Below are 6,569 nucleotides of genomic sequence, written 5' to 3' on the forward strand. Positions count from 1 at the left end.
AGAAGAAGAGGGAAGCGGCGGTTCCGAGATTGGAAAAGGCGCAGAGGGTAAATGAGCAGCGCGCGTGCGGTTTTTTTCCATTTTATGGGGAAGACACGGGCCGCCTCTTTACCATTTACCACGACGTGACACGAGCATGCAGCAACCGCCCCACGCACGACCCCCACGTCACGCATTCAACGCAGGTCGTGGGGAAGAGCAACTGGCGAAGGAGTTACCGCAGTAAAACTCTGCCACGCGTACCCGCGCACCGTTTTGAGCCTGGCCCAACAACGCTCTGCGCTTATGTGTGGCCCAGGCTCGGGGGCTCCTGTCGGTTTACAAAAGTAGGGGCCTTCTGTACCCCTTTACTTGTGTACGGGCGGTTGTAGCCACACCTGCAGCCACGCCTGGCGGGGCAGAGGAAGCAAGGAACAAGACTACCAAAGCTACGCTGAGACTAGAGGCGCGAAGAGCGAAGGGGCAAGGTGGGTTTCCCCCAGCAAGAGCCTTGATGGGGACGACCTATGCTACCCTGGCAAGAGCCTTGCCGAGGCAACTTACCCGACACCAGCAAGACCGCCACCCTTAAGCCTGAGAGTTCTGACACCATCGACAACATTGGAACCAAGGCTCGGGAAGCGCCTGCATGGTGGCATGCAGATCTTTGTGGAGACTGAAGGCCTGCAAGACCAGATAAGAACCAGAAGACAAAGGCTCCTGGCAAGACCCTTGCCGGGGACGCTCACAAGACCCCGGCAAGACCCTTGCCGGGGACATCTGCGGGGCCACAACCAGGCCCACACTTACCAAAGCTTCACTGCCCCGTGGCCGTCCTGACACAGCAGCCAGCCTACCAACTAGGCACGCACCTACGTGGCAGCATGCAGCTTCTAGGCCGACCAGGCAAGCACCTGCGTGGTGGCATGCAGATCTTCGTGAAAACCCTGCCACCGCACCAGCGCAGCAGCCAGCCAGCGTGGCGCTGCATGCCTCGTCAGCTTGGACGCGCGTCGAAGCAAGGCGAGGCGGCGACAGACGAGACGAGCTTCCTTGTCGTCCTCGATAAAGCAAGAGGACACGTCAGCAGCGCATTAAATGCGTTTTGTCCTATGATGTTAGGAGATAAACTTGTACATTGTAGACACTTTCCACCTCCTGTGTGCCGCTGTGGCAGCCCCTTTGACATATAAAAGGAGGCCCAAGGCATACTGAGGAAGGATTCGGACTTTTTGGACTGGGCATGCACCGCAGCTAGTTCAAGATCTCAAGAACACCAAATATACACCAAACCAGGACTAGGGTATTACGCATCGCTTGCGGCCCGAACCTGGATAAAATTTCCCCGCGTTGATCTTCTAAACCCGCTCTTTTTATAGCCCTGCGCCCGGGCAACCATGGTAGGGATTCCCTGTGATCCCATAGGTAACGTTCTTGAACCCCGGCATATAAAAACAGACTCCAAGGTGAGCACACCCACTTCCTACATCAAGCTAAAAGTAAAGCATTAGGACGATTAAGACTGTGCTTATTATATATCAAGCAGCTTGTTTCAAAAATTACATTCAAGCAGAGGCAGCTTATAGAAACTACAACACATACATCAGAGAACACAAGGCTAAGAGAAATAGAAAAACCAGCAGAGTGGTGCACTAAGCCAAGGGTTGCTGCGGCAAAACAACCGGCAACCAGATGATCTCCAGGGCATATGCAGGTGATGACCCACAAGTATAGGGGATCAATTGTAGCTCTTTTCGATAAGTAAGAGTGTCGAACCCAATGAGGAGCAGAAGGAAATGACAAGTAGTTTTCAGTAAGGTAGTGTCTGCAAGTGCCGAAATTGTAAGTAGCGGAGTAGTTTGATAGCAATATAATTTGTAACGAGCAAGTAACGATAGTAGTAAAAAAAGTGCAGCAAGATAGCCCAATCCTTTTGAGGCAAAGGACAGGCCAAAACGGTATCTTATGATAAGCAAAGCGTTCTTGAGGGTACACGGGAATTTCATCTAGTCAGTTTCATCATGTTGGTTCCATTTGTGTTCGCTACTTTGATAATTTGATATGTGGGTGGACCGGTGCTTAGGTGCTGTTCTTACTTGAACAAACCTCCTACTTATGATTAACCCTCCCGCAAGCATCCGCAACTACGAGAAAATTATAAAGAATAAACTCTAACCATATCATTAAACTTTGGGGTCCAATCGGTCCCTTACGGAATAGCACATAAACTGGGGTTTAAGTTTCTGTCACTCTCGCAACCCACCATCTAATTGCTACTCCACAATGCATTCCCTTAGGCCCAAATATGGTGAAGTGTCATGTAGTCGGTGTTCACATGACACCACTAAGGGAATCAAAACATACATACTATCAAAATATCGAACACATATCAAGTTCACATGATTACTTGCAACATGATTTCTCCCGTGACCTCAAGAACAAAAGTGACTACTCAAAAATGATAAACATGCTCATGATCAGAGGATTATTAAATAGCATATTGGATCTGAACATATAATCTTCCACCAAATAAACCATATAGTAATCGACTACAAGATGTAATCAACACTACTGGTCACCCACAAGCACCAATCTATAGTTCCGGTAACAAGATTGAACACAAGAGATGAACTAGGGACTGAGATGAGATGGTTCTGTTGAAGATGTTGATGGAGATTGCCCTCCCCAAGATGGGAGAGTTGTTGGTGATGATGATGACTATGATTTCCACCTCCGGGAGGGAAGTTCCCCGGCAGAATCGCTACGCCAGAGGGCAAAAGTGCTCTTGCCCAAGTTCCGCCTCGAGGCGGCGGTGCTTCGTCCTGAAAGTCCTCCTCTTATTTTTTCTAGGTCAAAATTACTTATACCAGAAGATGGGCACCGGAGGTGGGCCGAGAAGGCCACAATCCCCCAGGGCGCGCCAGGGGGGCCTGGCGCGCCCAGGTGCGTTGTGCCCACCTGGTGGCCCCCCTCTGGTGGTTATTTGTTCCAGTAATTCTTATTTATTCCATAAAAAATCCCCGTGAAGTTTCAGCTTGTTTGGAGTTGTGCGGAATAGGTAGCCTGACGTAGCTTTTTCAGGTCCAGATTTCCAGCTGCCGGAATTCTCCCTCTTGGTGTGTACCTTGCAAATTATGAGAGAAAAGGCATTAGAATTACTCCAAAAAGCCTTATTGTGGATAAAAACATTATAAATAACAGTAAGAAAACATGATGCAAAATGGATGTATCAACTCCCCCAAGCTTAGACCTCGCTTGTCCTCAAGCGAAAACCGAAATCAAAAAAACATGTCCACATGCTTTGAGAGAGAGGTGTCGATAAAAACAAAATACGGACATAGAAGCCATGTTGATTATTATAACAGCAACAAAAATAAACATAGGACATTTATCATAGAACTTTTATCATATACTTCTCATGAATAAGTAATAGTTCATCACACAATCGAAGTATAAAGCAAAAACTCTATTAGAAACCAACAAACTATGTTCTCAGTCAACTTTGCAACTATAATTCATCATCTTTTGAGGAAGGGTCATGTATCGGAGCCTTTAGGCAAGTCCACATACTCAACCATCATATAGTCTTCTATGATTTCTAACACTCACCTCGTACCCATGAGCAAAACATTTCAACTGGACACATAGAAAGATAGGGGCTTATAGTTTCGCCTCCCAACATACTCACCTCAAGGGTGATGTCAACAATAATAACTCATGCTATCTATATTCAACCGGACATATGTGCCCAGATCTTTCCTCACCACATGATGCTTGCCAAAGGAGAAAAATAAAAGGAATAGAAGGAAACTTTGACTCTTTGCATAAAAGTAAATACATAAAAGTAAAAGATAGGCCCTTCATAGCGGGAAGCAGAGGTTGCCATGCGCTTATTTGTTTGTATTCTCAATCCCTTAGTGCAAAAGAACGTCACGTTGTATTGTTCCTTAAGATGACAACCTTTATTATGCAGTCTGTCGCTTTTATTCTTTGTCATCCAAGTTTGTACAATGCTCAATTTTCTCTTACACTAAATGATCTCACACTTTTAGAAGCATTTTTTATTGCCTTTTTGCACCAATGACAACTTACTTGAGGGATCTTGCTCAATCCCTAGGTAGGTATGGTGGACACTTGAAAGTAAGATTTGGGTTTAAGGGTTTTTGGATGCACAAGTAGTATCTCTACTTAGTGCGGAATTTTAGGCTAGCAAAGATAGGGGCAAAACACCACATGTTGAAGGATCTATTACAATATGACTTCTGTGTGAATATTAACAAACATAAAGCATTAAGTTGTCTTCCTTGTCCAACGTCAAATTTTTTGGCATATAATATTTTGATGAGGGCTCACAATCACAAAAGATTTCTAGGATAGTATATTTATATGTGAATCTTCTCTTCCCTTATTAATTCTTTCATGAGTTGCATCATTGACTAATGCTATGTTTGTCAACCTCTAATAAAATTTTCTACTTATACTTTTCCTTATGTGGTGCCATCACCTACCATAGGATTAGTATATAATCTTATTGATTTATTTCCTTTCTCCTTTTTTATTTCCTTTCTCTTTTTCTTTCTTTATTTCTTTTCTTTTATTTGCAACATGAAAGTAAAGAAAGCAAAAACTCAAACTAAACTTTATTATATAACTTGCACACGATTACAAGGATGGATCACTAAGCAAACTCTCAAAGAAGAAAGGATCTAACTAAACTTTTATTCATATAATGCAAAAGATCAAACTAAAATAAGTAAAAGTAATAAGATAGTGGGATGATACGATACCGGGGCACCTCCCCCAAGCTTGGCGGAAGCCAAGGGGAGTGCCCATACCCGATACTCAGTTCTCCTTTGGTGGTGAAGAAGATGATGGTGGTGATGACAATTGTGCCTTCAGCTTTTTCATATTGTAGTTGAGGAGAGCAATATCCTCCTTTAAATCATCCACTTCCAACTCCAGCTTCAAGATCTTGTCACACAAATCCCCTTTGCTTTTGTGCCTAAAACGAGAAGGAACAGATAGGTTTTTAGACCGGTTAGCTCTCTTAGGGAGACTTGACTTCTTGAACTCCACGGGCATATCTCCAGGTTGAGGTAGAGGAACATCCTCCTCCTCCGATCTTGAATCGTCAACCCTCATAAAGTGAGCATCCTCCTCGTCATCTGTAGTTCGACCATAAGGAGATAGATCCCCATAAGTCTTTGGGTCAGCAATGAGATGTGAGACATAGGCCTCTCCGTCGGAGTCTTGGGACGACATATTTTCAAAATTGCACAGAAAACAACAAGAAAAAGGAAATAGAAGATTTCTCCGCGATACAGTGATCAACAGGTTCTGGAAGTATATATAGATTTTTTTATCTTGGAGGACAAGCATACCGAAGAAAAACGGAGTCCAGAAGGTGCCCCAGGTGGGCACAACCCACCTGGTTGCGCCAGGGGAAGGCTGGCGCGCCCTGGTGTATTGTGCCCACCGGGGTACGCTTCCTGGAAGTTTCTTTATTCATAAAATTCTTAAATATTCCAAAACTGACAAAAAATATTTTTGTGGAATTTCCGGAGTCCGTTTACTTACCGTATCACGTACCTCCTTATTTTCACGATTCTGAAGTGTTCCAGAAGGACTCTTTTATGTGCTCTTCCGATGTCAAAGTTTGGATAATATTAGTTTCAACATTAATAGGCGTACTGAGATATAATGCTTTATTCGTTGCCCATTGACAACCTTCGGGTTAGTACCTTCGGAATTATTTATTTTGATGGCTCTAGACCGGTAAACCTCCTCGATGACATATGGGCCTTCCCATTTTGAGAGGAGTTTTCCTGCAAAGAATCTAAAATGATAGTTGTACAAAAGAACATATTCTCCAACTTTAAACTCACGCTTTTGAATTCTTTTGTCATGCCACCTTTTAACCTTTTCAATAAATAATTTTGCATTTTCATAAGCTTGGGTTCTCCGTTCATCTAAAGAGCTAATATCAAATAACCTCTTTTCACCAGCAAGTTTGAAGTCATAGTTGAGCTCTTTAACTGCCCAATATGCTTTATGTTCTAACTCAAGGGGCAAATGACAAGCTTTTCCATAAACCATTTTATATGGAGACATACCCATAGGATTTTTATATGCTGTTCTATAAGCCCAAAGTGCATCATCTGATTTCTTAGACCAATTCTTCCTGGACCTATTAACAGTCTTTTGCAAAATTAATTTTATTTCTCTATCGCTAAGTTCAACTTGACCACTAGACTGAGGATGATAGGGTGATGCAATTCTATGGTTGACATCATACTTGGCAAGCATCTTACGGAAAGCACCATGAATAAAGTGTGAACCACCATCAGTCATTAAATATCTAGGGACTCCAAACCTTGGGAAAATAACTTCCTTAAGCATTTTAATAGAGGTGTTGTGATCAGCACTACTAGTTGGAATAACTTATACCCATTTAGTAACATAATCAACAGCAACCAAAATATGTGTATACCCATTAGAGGAAGGAAAAGGTCCCATGTAATCAAATCCCCAAACATCGAATGGTTCAACAGCAAGAGAATAATTCATAGGCATTTCCTGACGCTTACCGA

The sequence above is a fragment of the Aegilops tauschii genome, chromosome 2 (genome assembly GCF_002575655.3).
Source record: "Aegilops tauschii subsp. strangulata cultivar AL8/78 chromosome 2, Aet v6.0, whole genome shotgun sequence".
NCBI lineage: Eukaryota > Viridiplantae > Streptophyta > Magnoliopsida > Poales > Poaceae > Aegilops > Aegilops tauschii.